The following is a 21,920-nucleotide window of genomic DNA, read 5'->3' on the forward strand; positions in this document are numbered from 1 at the left end:
TTATACATTCTTGAGGCGTACAGTTTTGTGTGTGTTTCATTTGCCCTTTATGTAAGCAATGTATGACAAGAGAAACTACCAAGGTAATTTTATGGTAAATAGTGTTCTAATTTCGTGGATATTTTTGCAACAAGAGAGTAAGAATATTTGTATCTTCATATGGATAAAATACATTATGACTGTGTATTCAGATCACAACTATAAACATGTAAAAAGGTTTAGTATAAAGTTGGCTTGGTTTTTGTCATGTTAACTTTAGCACAAGTCATTGTTAGGTTAAAGCCATCTTGGCAAGATTGCGCAAGAAATTCTCATAGAGCTCAATGAGGTCCTCAAGAATAGACAGATGAATTCGTTCCACTTTCCTGGACGGCAAAGGGTGTTATTTGCACGGCAAAGCCATTGCCGTGCGGTGCCACACGGCAAAGACTGCACGGCAATGTTTGCGTCGGCAACGCCATCTTTGCCGTGCGCCTCGTCAAAACTGCACGGCAACGTCTTTGCCGTGCATTCCTCCCTTTGCCGTGCGTCCATCCCCTTTGCCATGCAACCTTTCATTGCCGTGTGCCTAGTGCCTCTGCCGTGCGCATTTGTTCTATTGCACGGCAAAGAGCTTCAAGCAAATTAAAAAAAAAATGCCTATGCGCCGACGCCAGCAAGCCGCCGGTGCCGAGGCCATACGCTGCTAGTCACGCCATGTCGCCGCGCCGCAGGGTGCTCGCCGCTCGCCACCGCGGCCACTCGCCGCGCCGCCGTGCGCTCGCTCTCCGCCATGTCGCCGCGCCGCCGTGCGCTCGCTCTCCGCCCCAAGCTTGGCGTTGTTGTCCATGGTGGCGTTGACGTCGGGGGCCGTGGCGGTGACTTTGGTGGCCGGCGGGCAGGCGTAGTCCGGGTCGTCGTGGGCGAGCGCGGTGTTGTAGGGCAGCTCGGCCCCCGCGGTGAGCACGGCACCGTTGACGCCGACGAGCATCGCCCGGGACCTGAGCGGGTGGGTGCCGCCATCGACGACGGAGGCGTTGGCCTTGAAGGAGTAGGGCTGCCGGCTGCGGTCGGCGACGAAGGGGCGGACCTTGGTGCGGCTCTACGGGTTGTAGTTGAGCTGGATGCCGTTGCAGCCCGGGTCGGGCGCGGGCGCCTCCGCCGTCGCCGGCGGCAGCCTCGGCGTGGGGGTCCGGGCCACCGCGAGGCCCGCGACGAGCGAGGATGGCCGACGAGCAGGAGTGGACTGGGTAGTCTGGGTGGAGAGAGGAGTGGACTGGGAGAGAGGAGTGGACTGGGTGGAGAGAGGAGTGGACTGAGTAATGGAGCAGCGTGCGTGCGTGCGTTTGGACTGGGGAAGACGAAGACTAGCTGGGTAGGTTTGTACTGGTGGGGCAGCGTGCGTGCGACCGCGCCACGGCAGCTTGGCGATACGTGGGGTAGACCACGTCAGCAATCCGCATGAGTATTTTGCCGTGCGTGAGGTTGAGCCGCACGGCACAGCACGGCTTTGCCGTGTGATTCCTTTGCCGTGCGTGTTTCTGACTTTTGCCGTGATTTTATTCTTTGCCGTGCGCCGAATTATGGCTTTGCCGTGTAAACCTTCTTTGCCGTGCGTCGTCAGTAATTTTACCGTGCAAAGTTCTTTGCCGTGCGCCCCATTTTGATGATACACGGCAAAGATATCTTTGCCGTGCACAACTGCACGGCAAAGACGCGTCGCACGGCAACGGCTATTTTTCCCGTAGTGATTATTAGGTGTGGTTTAGCCAATTTACCAAAGGCACTCAAGGCTGATTTAGCAGAAATCATGACAAGTTCTTCATGTAAATCTTGTTTAGCTATCCTGAGCTCAATTTGGTAACTCAGTGCTCCGCGGTTCCAAACCTGGGCTCTTCAGAGGAAACTACACCAAATATGTTGCAATGGTTTAGTTAGATTTACACTTCAGCTACAATACTAATCACATATTTTGAGAGAGAAACTAATGTACAAGACTAAGCATGTATTTTGAGTGGCCAACAAAAGAATTATAAATTATATTTTTAGAACTAGATGGCAAAGGAAAATAGAACTCACCAGAACTTCTACATTAAAATTCCTCCGTTTCAAAAAAAAATGTGTCAACATAATTTTATCTAGATACAGATGTTAACCACTGCGATGGTTATTTTGAACGAATTATGACAATACGTGTGAACCGGTTAACGGCAGTGACAACCCAGAGTATTAGCAGAGCTCACCAAAAGGTTGAGATTATCACTAAGTAAAACGGATCGTCCGCGCAAGCCTACATACTTTAGTCTGAGTTTTACTTGTGTGTATGGTACTACGTCTACAAGTTTCCTTATTGTGTGAGTTGAGTTGCGCGTCCGTATCGGTAAGGCATGCGAAGTGGGTTGCGTGGCTACTCTACAGCACCCACAGTTTGACATTGGCTTGGAATCGACCGAAGCGTAGAGGCGAAGCTACGGAGGGAGTAGGAGAGGCCTAAGGGCATCTCCAACCGGGCGACCCATCCCGCGCCCGCGCGTCCGGATGGGTCCAGCCGGACAAAAACCCGGCCCAGCGCGCGGACCCATCCCTAAAACGGATGCCCGCGGCGTCCGGATCGACGCAAACCCGGCCCAAATCTTGGCCGGGTTTGCGTGGCCGCGGACGCAAAAGGCTGGTCGCTCGCGTCCGCCCCTTGTCCGCCCCTGGCCCGCGTGTCATAGACATAAATAATATTTTTCATTAAAAAGAACTCATTACATTTTTTTTAGTTACTACTTCTATCCTAAATACGTACGGGGCCGGCGGCCTCGCCGGCGACTCCTCGCCGGCTCGCCGTCGGGGCCGTGGAGTTCACTCGACGCGGGCGGCCTGTACGCGTGAGGATTCCACTCCAGCTTACTACGGGCTGGGTGGCGCGTCCGCGGCGGCGCGGGCGGCGGCGCGGGCCTCGGCAGCTTGGACGGAGGCCATCATCCTCCTCCTTTCCGTCCGCGCACCTCGGGCGCGCTCGCGCTCCGCCTCTGCGCGGCGGAATCATCCGCTTCCCGCATAGCTCCACCTCCTGCGCGAGCGGCGCGTTCCACGGCGGTGCGCGCCTCCCGGGCGGACGCGGGCGGGGGCACGGGCCTCGTGGTTCTCCTGCCGCCGGCGCATGCGCTCTTGCCGGCCGCGCTCCGCCGACTCAGCATCCTCCCGGGCGCGCCGCTCGGGCGACGGCATCTGGATGAGGTGCCGGGCTGCTCGCATAGCGAGCAGCTCGCCTAAGCGGCGGCGGCCGGCCCGCCAGATGCCCTCGTGCTCCTTCGTCACGCGCGTGAGGTCGGCGAGACGCTCCTCGATGGCGGCGTTGATGTTCGCCAGCGCGAGGTCCTCCTCGGCGACGGGCTCCTCCGCGGCGGCCGCCCCTCCTCCGCGGCCTCGTACCCGGCCGTCCGCGGTCTCGTGCCGGCCCTCCGCGGCCGCCTCCCCCATCTCCGCGTCACCGGCCTTCTTTGCCGCCGCCTCGGCGGCGACGCGGAGCGCCTCGTCGTCGGCGACCCACCGCGAGTCCGCGCGCTCCTCCTCGTCCGTCCGCGGGAACCTGGCCCGGGCGGCGAGGGAGAGCTTGGCCCATGTGGCCTGAAGGGTGCGCGGCATGGCGCCGGAGAAGGTGGAGGGGGAGAGAACTTGGGCGCGAGCGCGCGCCAATGGCGTTTTCGCGCGCGGGATCTTTCCCGCGCGTTCCACCGCCCACCATGGCTGTCCCGTCGAGGCCTGCCATGGCGCAGCGTCGCGCAACGAAGACGAACCACGTGGCGTCTCTTTGGGTCGCCGCGTTGGGCGCCGCGTGCGACCCAAACGGACACGCGGACGCGGGGCGCTGTCCGCGTGTCCGAGCGGCCACGCAAACGGCCCAAAACAGATGGCCCAGCGCGTCCGTTTGGGTCGCCCGGTTGGAGATGCCCTAACGGAGTTAAGACGCCCACACGGACACTGGATGCGCCGCGCCCAAGGAAACCGTTGTAGGCGATCACCTTGGTCGTACGTGACCATCACCGCCACATGGCCCGGCCGGCAGGGTGTACGGCGGGGCGGGCTAACTAGGCTACGCCTACACCATGTACGGCATGGCCCCGGCCGCTGTCGCTCGCCGCAGTGTTCGCGGCGAGAGGCACAGCGAACACGCACCGCCCAGGCGGCCACCGAATTAAACGAGGGCACGAGCAGGAGGTGGGTGCATGCCAACGGACGAGCTGAGGACGACGTGGCCGTGCGCGGATCGATCCAGGTGGCCGGGCCACTGGCTGGGAGCAGGTCCGTTCGTCACGCCGCTCGCGATCAGCTGGCTATTCCAACAACTCACCGAGTCACTGGGTGGGAGCAGAACATGAAGCAAGCCGCTGACTGCAGTGACTCGGATCAGACACGCATAGGTTGGCTTCAGGGTCAGACCGAGCAAAGCACGACACAACATTTCTATCTGTGGTCCTGTCCTGCCATACATTTTCACTATACTCTCGTCAACCTCAGGACGTAAACCGATGCCGATCGATGGAAGCGCAACGCAAAGGTAACATGGATAACAGCCGCTTTGGTAGATCGAGGCACCACACCACACAGGTCGCACGAGACCGCGTCGTCTGGCGTCTGTTTCATTCATACTTGCCGCGATCGATCGATCGACCGACTGGGAATTTTTATTTTCAGTCCGTCCGCTTCGGCGCTTCCCTTTCGTTTTCAATCGTGTAACGGTATGTGCATGGACCCCTCTGTTCGGCACGACGAGTGCATATTTGGTTCCGCTTCTGCTTATCTTTTTTCTGAATCTTCAACGCACTAGCCTTTACCGATTTTCAACTGAGCAATTATGTACGTATTCCTACACGTTGTCTGACGAAATGACGACGGTACGAGCCGTAGTTCCTCATAGCTGAGTTCCCAGTTCCCAGTTCCCATCCAGATGTCCTTATGCTTGCTCAGTTGGTCAGGTCGAGTTCCCGTCTTGGTCTGCCCATTCATCGTCCTCTTCTCAAGTCCACCCTGCTGTCTGTCTGCTAGTAGCACGCGCCGTGCTAGCTACGCGTGCCGACACAGGTCATGGCAAATTCCGCCTACTACAGCCGTCATGCATGCTCAATTCTGTACTGAGGAAATTCCAAAAGCAGACACACTTCTAAATGCGACATGGTTCATCGTTGCAATATTATCGTTTGCCGTGAGTGAGCGGTGGACCTTCGTTCCGCTGCTCGCAGCTCGCAGCATGGCATCTATCACATGGCTAGTTCGGCTACAAGAGACTCGACTCTAGCGTATTGGAAATCGAGATTTCTAAAGATATGGTATAGCAGTAGTTCTTTTAATGGAGGATGCGCTGACTAGTGAGCGTAACAACCATGCTGACAACGTAGAGATAGCAATCTACGTAGAGCTGACCAAAGGGTTCCAATGATTGAGTTCGGTAAACTAAAACGAACCGTACTATTACGTAGTAGTAGTACTACTACCTCCGTTTTAAGGAATAAGGTGCACGCGTATTCCAAGACGAAGTTTGACCATACAAATTGAGCAACAAAATCTTGATTATATTATATGAAATTAGTATCGTTCAATTCGTATTGAAGAGAACTATTTAATGATACTAATTTCATACAAATAATTTTTATCTATTTAAAATAATTTTTGGTCAAATAAAAAGCTCGTAAAACGAGGGCGCCTTATTCCTTGAAACGGAGGTAGTACTACGTACTAGCTAGGGAGCTCATACTCCGTACATGTTTAGTTGACTTGTGTCCGCAGCGGTAAATCAAGTGGATTAACTGGAGTTACCTAGTACTAGTACCCACTTACCTCTGCTGTAATGAATAAGTCCAATGGAGGATGAGTCGTGCTATACACACGACAAATTTTGTCCGATGCTCGTACGATCTGACGTGGCTGAGAATCTTCTCGTGCGAGACAACCAAAGGCAAACACGGTTCAGGTTTGGGCTTGCGTCCGCGTAGACCGAAAATGCGTCTGGCACCACCTCCAGCGGTGCACGCAAAGTGACCGGGCCGTCCGCATAGACGCAAACCTGGCGCATATTTGCGGCAGGTTTGCGTCTCTGCGGACGCGCAAACTGTCCGCTCGCGTCTCCATCGGGCCCGCTTGGCAGCGAGTCTGCATCGAGGGCATCGCTTCGGCGGTTAGCGCTTCCGCGTCTGAGCCGCAGCCTTCGCCATCAATGGCGCGGCTGCCTGTTCTGCCCCTGGGCTCCTCCTCCACAGCCACTCATCGACCTCGTCTCCGACGACGACGAAGACGGCGACAATTGAATTAGTTTAGATTTTTGTTTTAAACTATGTGAATTATGTTTGAATCAATGAAATTTCAATCAAGTTTTTTGCGATCTTTTTTAAATTCGTGCATTTCTATTTGTTTGTTGTACGCGTGCCAACCAGCCATCACACCGAATGGGTCGCGCCGCTGTGCGCGCTGTCCAGGCAAGCCGGACCGTGCGACGCATATTATCCACGGGCCAACTAAATCGGACAAAAACAAACTGTTTGGGTCGCTGATTTGGGTCGATTTGCTAGAGATCCCTTATCCTCTTTCCTTGCTTGGGCGGACTGTTTCTAGGAAGAGAGGCCATTTCGGCAAAAAAAAAAAAAAAAAAGGCAGGAGAAGCCATCCGTTTGTACATCTGATTGAGTAGTTGATTTTTGCTTGGAGATTTCACCAAGCTAGCGAAAACAGCCTTTGGGATTGAGAGCATCCCCAGCCGTTGGGGCTTCCCAGGCCAAAATCCGGCGTTATTTAGCGCCGGATGGATGAAGTTTTTGGCCTGGGGAGGCCCATTTTTCCAGCCGCGAGCCCATGGACGCGCACCCACCGCGTGCATAGCGACGGTGCAGTCACCGGGAAGGGCAATCGTCGGAGTTCCCTCGACGCATTGAACCGTGGCGAAGTGGACTGGAGAGCCGAAACGACTCGTCGGGAACGGTCGAAGTGGCCTCGATGCGAGAACCGCCGTAATGGAGCACGAACTCCGCGGAAGAGCAACCGCCGCTCTCTTTCGTCGAGAGACCTACATATACGGTTTCCGACGGCCGACGCCATTCATCTGTTCTCTCGTCGATCACCATCCTCCGTCAACCATGAGCGATCTCTCTTGGCCATCGGACACCGACAGCGAGGGAAGCCGCCCGGATGGCGACATTGGTGGGATAAAGCCGCATCGTCCAGCAGCGACGATTCCCCTCCGCCGGCCGGCGAGGACGACGACGAGGAGGACGAGGAGGAGGCCGAAGAGGCCAAGGAGCAGGCCGAGGAAGAGGCCGAGGAAAAGGAGGAGGAAGAGGCCGAGGAAAAGGAGGAGGACGACGAAGAGGCCGAGGACACTGACGAGGAGGAGGAGTCAACTTCCTCCGACGAGGAGGTGACGAGCCGGAAGCGTCGCCGCGACGACGATGAGGCGGGGCCTTCTAAGAAGAAGAAGTAGTTTAAGTTAGTTTTAAAGTTTTTATATGTAATTTTTATGTTTATTCGAATTATATTCGAAATATATATAATCTATCTATGTTGCACCACTTGAGAGTTCAAAGCTTTCGTTCGACGAGGGTATTGCCGTAGATCGGGAAGACGAGGGTTTTGCCGTAGATCGGGAAGACGAGGGTTTTGCCGTAGATCGGAGGCCATTGTCGCCGACAAGTTGGGGCCACGCGCGCTTTCGTTTCGTCCGGAGTCCCCGAGCGCTCCCCGGGGGCCGGGGATGGCGTGGGATCGCCGGATGAATTTAGGCCCAAATCCGGACGAAAACGAGGAACCGGGGGCGCGACTGGGCCGAATTACGCCGTCCGGATGGAAAAAACGCTCGCCGGGGGCCTCGTCGGGGGACGAGTGGAGATGCTCTGAGCTCGCGGCAGTGGCAAGGGAGCTCAGCAACTGTGCAAGAATTAATTATACGTGCTTTCGCTGGGAGGAGATGTCGTACGTAGATCGGATGAAATTTGTCGTGTGTGAAGCAATTTCGATGGAGGATCGCGTATGGATATTTTGGGCCTGCTGTTGTCCACCTGGCCTAAATGCAAGCCAATGATGACCCATAAACTAACAACTGGCTGTTTTTGATCCGCACAACCGTATTTCAAAAACAAATTTGGGGCCAATTTGCGGTTGTGCGTGTGCGCGTATCCGTCTCACAAATGCATGCATGTCATTTAATGAGCACAGAGAGTGTGACCCTGACCACTGATGGGAAATAAAGGAATAAACCTTTACTTAACTTAAACCAAGTCGACATAGCCTATTCCCATAAAAGATTGTCGAGAAAGATCGTTTAATGGAACAAACTACTCGGAACAGGTCCGTACCCTAAGGGCATCTCCAGCGGCGCGACGCAAACGGTCGCTGAGCGACCGTTTTCGTCCACCGTGACCGGAAATGCGTCTGGGGCCTGTTCCAGCGGGCGAGGCAAAGTGATCGGGCCGTCCGCGGAGACGTAAACCTGGTCCAAATATGCGCCTCGGATGCGTCTCTGCGGACGTCCGGAAACGTCCGCTCGTGTCTGGCGGACGTTTCGGCGGGCCCGCCTGGCAGCGACCCTGCGTCGATGCGTCTTCTCAAACGCGCCAGCGACTGCAAAGCTGCGTCGCTTCGGCACTATGCGCCACGTTAATGGCGACGATGCCTCGGCTGCCGAGCGGCCGCCCACCTCCGCCAACCACGTTAATGGCGACGCCACGCGTCCGGCGGCCACCGCATGCCGCCGGCCTATATAAAGGGGCGCGCGTTCTTCTTCCTCATCCACTCCTCCAAAGAAACCCTAGCCGCCACAAAGCTCGACCGTAGCGCCGCCTAGGTGTTCCTGCGACGCAGCCAAGCCCGCGAGGAAGTCCATGGCCGGTCCTGGTGGCCGGCGAGGCGGTCGAGGCCGCGGCCCTGGGCGCCCCGTGGCCGGGGCAGGGGCCGCCATGGTGGAGCAGCTACGGCCCCACGCTCGCCGTCGCCTGCGCCCTCCCCGTCCTCGCAGGAGGAGCGCTGCTTCGAGTTCCTCCTCCGCATCGACGACGACCCACTCGCCATCAAGCGGCTACCGGACAAGTTCGCCGAGTTCGTCGACGGCGTCGAGCCGACGCACTTGCAGCTACGGGGGCAGCCGCAGCTTCTGCCGCCGGACCGTGGAGGTCCTGTTCGACGGGCAGGGCAAGATGTACCTGCACACGGGGTGGGACAAGTTCGCCCGCGACCTCGCGCTCGAGCCCGGCTGCCAGCTCACCTTCCTCTACGAGGGGGACGGCGAGATGATCGTCAAGGTGTTCGACGACACAGCCTACCGCAGGCACTACCACACCGACGACTCCGGCTCCGACACCGATAGTTAGAACGTCGAGTGTTCTTTCTTTGCAGCGAGTCTGGCTACGGGCCAGACGAAGCCGATAGTCGAGGTTTACGTCTGTTCGCCTCATCGGTAGAACCAACAAGGGCACCATCTCCTCCCGCTGGATTTTCCAGTTTGGGTGATTGGGTGTGCCCTCGAATGTTCTTTCTTGGCAGCGAACATACGGAAATTAACACAACTGGTTTCTATTTATAATTTTTTTATATTTGTGTCGACCATGGTTCAAACTATGTGTTAGTTTGTTTAAACCATGTTCGTAACTATGTGTTAGTTTGTGTAAAATCATGTTTCAAAATGTAATATTTGAAACTATATTTAATTGAGAAAAGGGAAAAGAAGAAAAAAAATGCGTCGCCCCGCTGGAGCAGACCCCAGACGCAAACGGACGCGCGGATAAAATGGTCATTTTAGCGTCCGCAGCGCGACGCAAACGGACGCTCGCGGACATTAAAATCCGTCGCGCCGCTGGAGATGCCCTAAGGCTGGTCATAGTGGGAAGTAACTTAGACTAGTAACATATGCCATGTTACTAGTCTAGGTTACAGTCACTTATATATGGTGTCATGCATTGTATCATTTATTATGCTATAGATTCATCTTGTCTTGAGATGTGTGATGTTATGGTAACATAGTCAGTTACTAAAATGCTTTGAGATATGTGATGTTACTAGCTATGTTACTCCCACTATGAGCAGTCTAAGAAGTGTTTTCAGGAATGAAAGAAGGAATACATTCTGGACACCCCAATCCCAAAAGATCCTGCCAGAAATGCGACGGCTACTGTAAAAAAAATGTCTACAAGAAAGAATGTGATGAATCTTTTGAGGTTAGATGTATTATTCTTGCATGCATGGAACCAAATCTTCAAAAGCAGTTTGAGGACAGTTGCAGATGATAGGATCACTGCGCTTAAAGATATGTTCCAAATACAAGCTAGCGCTGAAAGGTTTAATGTCGTTGAGGCCTTTGTGAAATACAAGTTGACAAATGTATAGATAGTGCACCTTCAAATCTTGTCATGTTTTATCTTTTTTGGGTATCCCTTAATCCATCATATTTTAGATTCGGATATTTTACGCATGAAGTATACATCATTACTTATGTGTACATGCTTTTTCAGAATTTTTTCACTCAAAAATGTCATTTTCAAGATTTTAAGATACAAGGCTTCGATGAGCTCGGACTCCAGATGTTCGGACGGGAATAAGAGTGCTTGCACCACATGTAAATTATTTGTAAATGTTGTAGACATTTTTATCAACGATTTCTATGTTAACACTTGAATTTTTGATTGGATCGGTTGTTTAAATTTGCAATTCCATGTAGTGGTTGGTAAAGTGTAGAAGCGTGGAAACAGGGAAAAAGTATATTTTAGTGTCAAAAATCATACAAGGGTTGTTGCATTAACCGATAGCACAATGCAACTTCACCTTCCATGGTGATTTATTTTGAAATTAAATAATTGTTATTCGATTTCTCATAAGGGTCAAAACATATTTGCCTCCCTCATGTTCGATCAGGGATGCTTATTAATTCGATAGTTCACGCAATATTTGTATAAACTCTAAGATTGATTTTTTCCTGTTGCTTACATTGTGAATGGGTTATTTATTTTAAATGTTGATGTTGCGCATGTTAACCACATAAGTGCTAAAAGAATCCGGGCTAATGATTTGAGTCCTACTTAAACATGGCATTATCATTTGGGTAATACAAGTGGAAAGCCTATGAAGAAGATCCATCGGTAGTAGGAAATTCTTCTAGGCAAGGTTACGTTAGTGGCGCGCTTCTAAAGCCACACGCCACTTGTATTTTCCCAAAATATCTTTTGCGAGCTAAAATGTTGAAACGCCACAAATAACCTACAACCAGTGGCATGCTTGTAAAGAGGCACGCCACCACTAGGTGGGCCCACCCGAAACTAATGGTGGTGTGGCTAATGGGCCATGCCACCAGAATGGTACGGGTGGCATGGGTCATGGGCCACGCCACCAGTCACATCCGCGGCCTACCCCGCACGCTTGGCCCAGACCGCATAGGACCGCATTTGTATCTCGTGTCGCCACCTCTACCCGCCCCCTCAATACAATCACATCCATATCGCCTCTATCCTAGTCCTTACCCCCTCGCCAGGGGTGACGCATCTTGGAGGCCACACAGGGCCATTGCCCGATATTCTCTAGATGGAAAATGTTGATTACAGGTCAAATATCATACGTTTTGGCAGTTGTTGGCTCAATTAGTTTCATGTGGCCCATGCTACAATAGATGTGATGGGCTGTAGTGCTGCTAAATAAGCATTTTGGCCCATGCTTTGTGTCGTGTCACGCTGCGCCACTGCCCCTCGCCATCATCTATGTCCATATCACCCGCCGCCATCGTCCATCGATTCACATCGCATCATTGTGTCTGTCTGCATCATGCCACCGTCTTCATCGGTCTGCATCCTACCACCTCTTAGAATCGTCGTCGAGCCGCCTCTCCGTCTCGGCATCAGTTAGTGCTGCACTGCCATCTCCCCTTTTTTAGTTAGTTGATTAGTTGGTTAATAAAAATAGTTAGATATGAGGTGCTGGAAATGCATGTGTATTGTAAATAGTTGTTAGATTGGTGTATTTGGTAGCGCAAAATGTAGGTGTTTGATCCAAAGGTGGTGTTGATGGCAACAAAATTACACTTGTATACCAACTTGTTGGGACTCCATGTGCAGAGTAATGCATCAAGAGAAGTTTTCCCCACAAATGTGACTCAATGGTTTATATTGAACTCTTGGAAAAGTAGTGGTTCCCTATTCGTATCCTCTTCAAGAAACTTACAATAAGAAAGCACATGTTTTGTTCTCCCAACTCCACCTTTGTGTTTGTCAGGGACACATGATGTGTAAGTGTCAAAACAGATACAAATTTAAAAATAAAATAAAAGATAAAGCAACTGCAATGGCAAAAGTAATAGCATGGTGATGTTCCTAGTACATATGTAAACTACTAAAAACCTAGTGCCTTATAAAATGCACTCGGAAAACATGGTGGCACTTGGCATTATGGCTGATTCTGGTAATGAATAAAGTTGGTTGAATATGATGTTGTAGAGTGACTATCTCGAATTGCATATCCATAACTTGATACAAGCTAGATGGATTTTTAAATCAACACAAGAATTCATAAACCGTAGTGAGTTGGGTCATTTTTGAGTCAAACATCAGTGATTGAATTCCATGTTATTATTTTGGTGGAGTTGCACAGTTCCATGAAACCAACAGAAAAATGGTATGTCATGTTTTAGTTTCTCATGTGTGTATGTTACAAGTGACACTATATCTTCAATACAAAGAATATATCATGCATATTCATGTTTCAAAAATACAAAATGCATGTTGGTTGATTTTTAAACTTACAAGACTATTGGGTGACATATTTGACCAGCATGCACTCTAGAACTTTCTACTAACCACCAAAGATCAGGAATGGCAAATAGTATATTTTTAATGTACTTACATCCAAAGTTTATTATGATACATATACCTCTATCAAGATATTGAATGTGTGTTGTGAAGTTTAGATCTCTTTGTTAAGATATCGCATGATATTAAAATGGACCTAAAAAGATCATTTTCAATGCAATGATCAAAAGAGAAACCACTACGGTATTTTTATGTCAAATAGTGTTCTAAAATCATGGATTTATTTTGCAACGAGTGACTCCGAGTAGTTGTATCTTGATATGGATCAACAACATTATGTGATCAACATTGCAAGCTAAACTATAATAATTAAGATTGCATATTCAAATCACAACTATAAACATGTAAAAAGGTTCAGTATAAAGTTGGCTTGGTTTTAGTCTTAGTTAGTTTAGCAAATGTTATTGCCTTTCAAGTTAAGCAAAATTCCGACGACACTTGTGCGCCTCACTTTTGTTTAGATAACTTTGGCTCAAAGTTGTACATGTAGAGCTAGTGAATTAATGCACTTCAACAACTTATACCATACCTTGATAATCTTGACAAGACCAAGCGAAACAAGGCATGTAGAAGTGGTAATCCGTTCCTCCATTATTCCAAATGTGAGCGCTTCATAAACTATAACAGAGAGGGTGTCGGAATAAACCTTGTCTTAAATGGTGACAGGTTGCATAGGGTTTAGTTAGAACGACTCGATGAATTTGAATAGGCGATCACTGAGACATTCATCATGAGTGATCCAGTCACCGAAACATAAAAAGTAACAAGACTGGTCACCGTGAAAGGCTATCGGCTATGACCAGCGTGTCGATGACAATAGCAAATTTACCGAACCAAACCCTTCATCATCACACCAAGAAAAAATAGAATCCTAGAAGAATGTGCATTGCATGCGGGAAAATCGACAAAAATATATCCGATTTACTCTTTCGCCACATGGAGGAGCATGTATTTTGATTTTGAGAGATAAACTAATCTATAGGACTAGGCAATTATTTTAGGTAGCCAGTGGAAGAATCTAACATCCATTTGTAAAAAGGGATGGCAAAGGAAAATAGAACTCACTGGAACTTTTACCATAACAAGTGCATCTCAACCAGTCAACGACATTGATAACCTAATCTGTGGTTTCTTCCGTTTTTATTTAGTTTGCTTTTTAGCCGTTTTAGCTTCAGTTAAAATGTGTAAAGTTTGATTTTTAACTAAATCTAAAACACGAGTTAATTGCCGACGTAGGGAGTATGCAGTTGTAGAGCTGGGCAAGGGTTCAGATCACTATTCACTAAGTAGCGGTAAATCGGATCGATCCTAGAAGCTACTTTGCTCTGAGTTTGACTTGTGTGCAGTGTATCGTTCGTCTACAGGTTTGGTTGCTCTGATCAGTTGAGTTGATGTGTGTATCATATGGGTAAAGCATGCAGACTGCTGGGTTACGTGCTCTAGCGTAGAGCACCCAGAGTTTGACCTTGGCTTGGAGACGGACCGAAGCGTAGAGACGAAGCTAGCTAGGAAAGGAGGTCCGAGAGGTCTACCGGAGTTAAGACGCACACGCAGACACTGGACGCGCCGCGGCCAAGGAAACCGTTGTAGGTGGCCGGCCGGCAGGCGATCACCTCGGTCGTACGTGCCAATCGCCGGCAGGACCGCGAGGTTGGAAGAGCGTACGGCGCGGCGGGCTATCAACCGAGCAGGGCCAGGGGTGTGCCGCTGGTTCTGTTCGTCCGGGCGCCCATCGATCGCGCCGGGGCCGGCAAGACTGATCAAGCGAAGGCTACCGCTTGGCCCGCTCGTCACGCCAGCTTGCCGCGCGCGAATCGCTCTAGACATTTGGTACGCGCACGTGTAACATGCGTACCGCGCGAGAGAAGGCATCCGACGCGTGACTCGATGGGATTCACTACCGGTAACAAAAATGACTAATGAGGAGTGTAGAAGTGATTTGGTGCAACGATAGTTTGTATTGATCGTGCACAAGGCACATATATAGGTACAGGGGTGTGACCGGGTCTAGTCTCCACGTGAATACAAAGGGAGAGAGACGCTATAGGTGCAACATACAAAACCCTAACCTATACATATACGTATTCGTTCAACAAGGAGTACGCGCGCGCAAGCAGGCAACAAATGTCCTGATCGTAGATTTTGCACGGAAGGAGCTAGCGATTCCGGATCTCCAACAGCGCCCCTTAAATGCACGTTGGCCGTCTAGATTTGCCCGCGTGGATAAATTGCAAGACCCAATGGTGACAGAGCGCTGTGGATCTATGCGTTTCACTATATTTACATGCTAAATGTGGGTTGGCTTTGTGGTTTCGCAGATAGCCCACGCAACGCGCGTCCATTTGTCCGCCTCGGCCTCTTCAGCTAGCGACACACACCGGCCTGGCATGCCCTCCTCAACCGCCATTCTCTTGAGCCCCTCCGCCAACTCTGGCCTGTCAACGGGCCATTGTAAATGAAAACGGCGTTGGAGATGCGCTTACCGATCTTGTCTATCTATCTAGCACCACCGTAGGAGTATCATGTTCACGTTCCAATTGAAGGCACAAGAGACGTATCCCGTTCGAGCCATGCCGTGCAAGGGATCGCTTGGCTCCTGACCCCATTTATGCGCGCACGCATGCGTCACGCACACGCAGTAAATAAGGGCGCACGTAAGACGAGTCTGGCTAGTGGGTATAGCTTTGAAGTGCGGGTGCCATGTCACATGTGTGTGCGCGCGATCAATTCCGTAGGACTAGTGCGGCGTCGAGGCGATCGATCGAGGTGGGACATGCTTGGTCGATCACGTCGGCCGTGAACGAGTGCGTGTGTGTGCTTACTTGTACGGAGAACTTGGAGCGGAGGGATCCGAGGGCCGGGGCGTACGTACATGTGCCTACTGGCCCGCTGCAGCCTCCATTTGCGCTGCTCTACCTACATCGTGCTTGGCCTGTTTGTTAGGCAACACCGCACCACCGGCAAGACTTTGCATGTATCCACCAAAGCATTGTCACTTCACTCACCAGTTGAGTGTGTGTGAGCATCTCTACTTTCTTCACATATGATGAGCACCTTTTATTTCAACCCGGAACCTTTTAAAATGGAAGCAGACGATTTACCTCTTTTTATAAACTATTTTTATAAATTAATAAAATAGCAAAAGTCCAACATTCTGAAATTCGGTACCCAAAAAATCGCCACCGCAAGTCCGCAAAGCGCCATTGCTTGCCGTCATTGTTGACCCTTCTTCTTAATTGTTACTACCTCCGTTCACGTGTATATAAGAAAAGTTTTAGCATCTACCGGCAACACCCACAAACGTTTGAAATGTCATTTTTGGATCAATCATCTCATCTAGGGGCCGGTGATCACACTAGATGATTCTCATCGCCGCCCTAGCAACAGGGGACCCATGCCGGCGACGCTCGATCTGGATAGGGTGAAGAGGAGGTACCGGAAAAAGAGGGGTGTTGCGGGAGAGAGGGAGGGGAGCGAGACTGGCTTATTAGGGCGACCGCGACGCCTAACTATTTTGGGAAATTTTGTGACCGTGGGCGAATGTGACATGGATTTAGATCCATCACAAAGAGAAATATTTGGTTGCAGTGAACCTTTTGCCTCCGTTAATTAAAAAGGGAAAGAATATACCGCGCTTGAATTGGATCCATCCCAAATCGATATTCAATATTATGAACTACGCATCGGGATCCATACAAAATAAGCATTTGCCCTTGCACGCACGCAAGATTATTGGCCGAGAACCGTGAGCGCGTATATTTGTACAAGCAATGAACTCTCAGCGCCCCCTTTTCCTTTCGAAGCACTCCAGCTAGCACGCGTACGCGTATGGCCCGACACTGAACCGCATCTACATACCGCTACTGCTCGGTATTGAACGGCTGCACGGGCAAATTAGTTCATACGCCAACTCCATTTGCCTAGTAATATGGTCCACTCTACTGCTACATCTGCATGTCACGAGCACGGGCTCGATCCATCACATTTGTCCACGGATCCACCAAACTGTCATCAGTAGCGCGTGCTTTTCTTGCTCTCGCAAAATTTCCAGTGCCAATCATGCATTGTCGACGGCTGATTCCCTAATCCCTATCATCTTTGTTTCCTGTGGGAAATGATCGATTCTTTGTAGGCAGGACTTCCAAAAGAATCTTACAGTAGGTTGGAAACAAACCTCCGTAGCTAGCATATTTTTTTGAAGAAAAAATAAACAGGCCTCCCTAGCTAGCATTTTTACAGAAGAAGAAATGATTAAACACAAGATCATGCATGACAAGTTTTATCGTGCACCCGTGTACCTAAAAGTTGCAAAAGGAAATAAACTGACTTTGGACCCTAGTAGTGTTAGATGTATATATCTGTATATTGTAGTTTCCCCATATGTTAGAGGGCTTTCTACATATGTGCACATGTACATGTACTATATATTGTGGCCTTTGGCCCTGGTAATACAACAAGCATATTGCCCTAACATGATATCAGAGCAAAAAATAGATCCTCTAGTTCCCCGGCCGACGTCGTCCGTCGCCGGTTTGTCCCCCGTCCTCGATCTGGCCTCCGCTCGATCTCACGCAGCGCCAGGACCTCCACTCGCGATTCCCCGCCATCCCCGGCCAGGCTCCGCTCCCTGCTCGCGATCCCGTCGCCAAGTCGCGCCGATCTCCGCGCCAGGCTCCGCTCCTCGCTCGATCCCGTCGCCAGGACACGCCGATCCCCGCCAGGCTCCGCTCGGCCCGATCGGCCCGCTCGCCCCTGCCCCTGCTCTGCTCTGTTCGCTCGATCTCCCTGGTCGCGGATCCGCCCGACGCCCCCTGGTCGATCCCGCTCCGTGCTGGCCTGCTTCCTGGGTCCCTGCTCTCCGATCCAGGGTCCTCTCTCTCCTCTGTTGACTTCGCCCGTGCCGGCACCTTCTCATCCCGCGCCGGCCGCCCTGCGATCCGGTTTCTCTCTCCTCTGTTGACTTCGATCTAAAAAAAAGCAAAATAAAAAATAAAAAATAAAAATTGTCGTCGGCTGTTGTTACCCGATGTCTTCTTCCGCTGATCCTGCCTTCTCTTTGGGCCTTCCTTCGGTACTTGGTATTTGTCCGCGGCCTCCGTGTATGACGGCTAGCCATTCTTCGTCGCCGTTTGCGGCATCTTCACGCGGCTTTGCCCGCGCTTCACCGACTCTGTCTACGTCGGCTCGCCGCTCTCTACCGACTTTTGCAGCCTCTTCCCGCGGCTCTGCCCGCGCTTCGCCGATTTTGTCTCCCTCGGCCTGCCGCTCTACATCGACTTTTGCGGCTTCTTCATGCGGCTCTGCCCGCGCTTCGCTGACTTCGTCTACGTCGGCCCGCCGCTCTACAACGACTTTTGCGGCCTCTTCCCGCGGTTATGGCCGCGCTTCGTCGACTCCGTCTACGTCGGCCTGCCGCTCTACATCGATTTTTGCGGCCTCTTCACGTGGTTATGACCGCGCTTTGCCGACTCTATCTTCATCAGCGTGTTGCTCTTCGTCGCCCCCTTTGGTGGCCTCTGTGCGTGTGGGTGATAGCTCCTCGTCGGCACCTGATTGTACGTCGACCTCTCTAGTCGCGCCCCTCTCTGCGCATGGGATATTTCAGCTTCACTGCCTGCTTGATGCTTGGGATTCGAGTTTACGTCAGCAGCCTCGCGGTCCGAGTCTCCGTCCTCGTCCTCATTGCACCTACTGTCGCAAGGTTGGCCACACTTCCTCCACCTGCTGGACGCGAGATCCCAGTTTACGTCAGCAGTTCCAGGATCGTCAGCGGGCTGGCTCTTCAGGATCGTCTGCAGTTGCACTCTCTGATCAGGACATTCTTAGGGGTCTTCGTGGTCTGCTCGCTACTACAGACTCTTCCTCGCCGGGCGCTGCTGGTTCTGTGGATCGGCTCTTCTGGCACTGCGCGACCACCACTTTCTACACATTCAGGTACGTCCCCGTGGTATCTGGATTCTGGAGCTTCCTTTCATATGACCTCTGAGTCTTCTATTTTGTCCGCTCTTCGGTCTCTTATTTCTCCTGTTCGTGTTGTCACGGCAGATGGTACCTCTATTCCTGTTTCTAGTAGAGGCACCCTTTCTACTCCCTCTTTCTCTGTCTTTGATGTTTCTCATGTTCCTCGCCTTCAGATGAACCTTTTCTCTGCTAGCCAGCTCACCGATTCTGGTTGTCGCGTTATTCTTGACGCTGAGTCTTGTGCGGTTCAGGATTGTCGCACACAGGCCCTGGTTGGAGCTGGCCCTCGTAGCCGTAAGTCTCCGGGGCTTTGGGACTTAGACTGGCTTCGTGTTCCTTCCACTGCCACTCCATGTGCTAGTTCTCCTCTGGTTATTGCCTCTGCCACCGGCTCTTTTCAGCAGTGGCATCATCGTCCTGGTCACCTTTGTGACTCTCGCCTGTCGTCTTTGGTTCATCGTGGCCTTCTGGGGTCTGTCTCTGGAGATGGGTCGTTACACTGTCAGGGTTGTAGGTTAGGCAAACAGATTCAGCTTCCCTATCCTACTAGTGTGTCTGTCTCTCAGCGACCGTTCGATTTAGTCCATTCAGATGTTTGGGGTTCGGCTCCCTTCGCTCCGAAAGGGGGCCATCGATACTATATCTTATTCATTGATGATTTTTCACGGTACACCTGGGTGTTTTTCATGCGCTCTCGCAGTGAGGTGCTCTCTATTTATCAGCGTTTTGCGGCCATGGTCCGCACTCAATATTCCTCACCCATTCACGTGTTCCGTGGAGATTCTGCTGGTGAGTATATCTCCCAGCACCTTCGTGGTGTCCTTGCTGAGGAGGGCACCCTCGCTCAGTTTTCTTGTCCCGGCGCGCATGCTCAAAATGGCGTCGCCGAGCGTAAGCATCGTCATCTTCTTGAGACCACCCGTGCTATGATGATTGCTTCTTCTCTTCCGCCACATTTTTGGGCTGAGGTTGTCGCTACGTCGGCCCACCTCATTAACATTCAGCCTTCCGCTGCTCTACAGGGTGGCATTCCTCTCGAGCGTCTCTCTGGTGTTTCTCCAGACTACTCGACTCTCCGTTCATTTGGTTGCGTCTGTTATGTCCTTCGCCTCCTCGCGAACGCACCAAACCGACCGCTCGGTCCGTTGAGTGCGTTTTCTCGGATACAGTGATGAGCATGAGGGCTATCGCTGTTGGGACCCCGTTGGTCGTCGGATGCGCATCTCTCGTGACGTCACGTTTGATGAGACGCGTCCCTTCTATCCTCGCCCCACCTCGGGTACTTACCCGGTGGATGATATATCTTTTCTTCTTTTTCCGGATGCACCCCCTGCTGTTCCTCCTCCCCTCCCTCATACTTCTGATGCGCCCCCTTCGGCGCCATCCTCTCCTCCGTCTAGTCCACCTAGTACTCCTCGTTCTCCGGCTTCGGATCCTTCTGATGCTGTCCCTTCTTCCTCTTCTTCTGATGAGTTGTCCTCCGCTGATGACCTTCCCCTTCACGGTCTGTCCGTCGGCGTCGTGCTCCAGCTCGTTACTCTCCTAGTCAGTATGGTCTCTCTGTCGTTTCCGAGCCGACTTCTTATCGGGATGCCGAGCGTCATCCTGAATGGCAGCTTGCCATGGCTGAGGAGATCGCTGCGCTTGAGCGCACTGGAACTTGGGATCTTGTTTCTCCCCCTTCTGGTGTTCGTCCTATCACGTGTAAGTGGGTCTATAAAATTAAGACTCGCTCTGATGGATCTCTTGAGCGCTATAAAGCGCGTCTTGTGGCTCGTGGCTTTCAGCAGGAGCACGGCCGTGACTATGATGATACTTTTTCCCCTGTGGCTCATATGACTATTGTGCGTACCCTTCTTGTTGTTGCTTTTGTTCGCCGCTGGTCTGTCTCTCAGCTTGATGTTCAGAATGCTTTTCTTAATGGCGAGTTGAGTGAGGAGGTTTACATGCAGCCTCCTCCTGAGTATTCTGTTCCCGATGGGATGGTTTGTCGTCTTCGACGTTCTCTCTATGGTCTCAAACAGGCCCCTCGTGCCTGGTTTGAGCGCTTCGTCTCTGTGGTGACTGCTGCTGGTTTCTCTCCTAGTCTTCATGATCCAGCACTTTTCGTTCACACTTCTCCTCGTGGACGTACTCTTCTTCTTCTTTATGTTGATGATATGATCATTACTGGTGATGACCACGAGTATATTGCCTTCGTCAAGGCTCGTCTTCGTGATCGGTTTCTTATGACTGATCTTGGTCCTCTTCGCTATTTTCTTGGCATTGAGGTTTCCTCCACTTCGATGGCTTTTCTATTTCTCGGGAAAAGTACATTCAGGATCTTCTTGCTCGTGCTTGCTCTTGGGAATGAGCGCACGGTCGATACTCCTATGGAGCTTAATGTTAAGCTTCGTCCCTACCGATGGTGATCCTCTTCCTGATCCCACCCGTTATCGCCATCTTGTTGGGAGTCTTGTTTATCTTGCTGTCACTCGTCCTGATATTTCTTATCCAGTTCATATTCTGAGTCAGTTTGTCTCAGCTCCTACCACTGTTCACTATAGTCATCTCCTCCGTGTTCTACGTTACCTTCGTGGCACGATCACTCGTTGTCTTTTCTTTCCCCGTTCCAGCTCTCTCCAGCTCCAGTGCTATTCGGATGCTACGTGGGCGAGTGATCCTACGGATCGTCGTTCACTTTCTGCTTACTGTGTGTTTCTTGGTGGTTCGCTTGTTGCTTGGAAGACGAAGAAACAGGTCGCAGTTTCCCGTTCGAGTGTTGAGGCTGAGTTGCGGGCTATGGCTTTGTTGATTGCTGAGGTGACTTGGTTACGGTGGTTGCTTGCAGATTTTGGGGTCTCTTTACGACACCCACTCCACTTTTGTCCGACGGTACAGGTGCTATCGGTATTGCACGTGATCCGGTCAAGCATGAGCTGACCAAGCATATTGGTGTTGATGCTTTTTACACACGTGCTCGGGTGCGGGATGATGTTATTGTGGTTCATTATGTGCCTTCAGATTTGCGGTTGGCGGATTTCTTTACGAAGGCACGGACTCGAGCGCAGCATGATTTCTTACTCTCCAAACTCGGTGTTGTGGATCCACCATGTGTTTGAGGGGGGTGTTAGATGTATATATCTGTATATTGTAGTTTCCCCATATGTTAGGGGGCTTTCTGCA

The sequence above is a fragment of the Lolium rigidum genome, unplaced genomic scaffold (genome assembly GCF_022539505.1).
Source record: "Lolium rigidum isolate FL_2022 unplaced genomic scaffold, APGP_CSIRO_Lrig_0.1 contig_28943_1, whole genome shotgun sequence".
NCBI lineage: Eukaryota > Viridiplantae > Streptophyta > Magnoliopsida > Poales > Poaceae > Lolium > Lolium rigidum.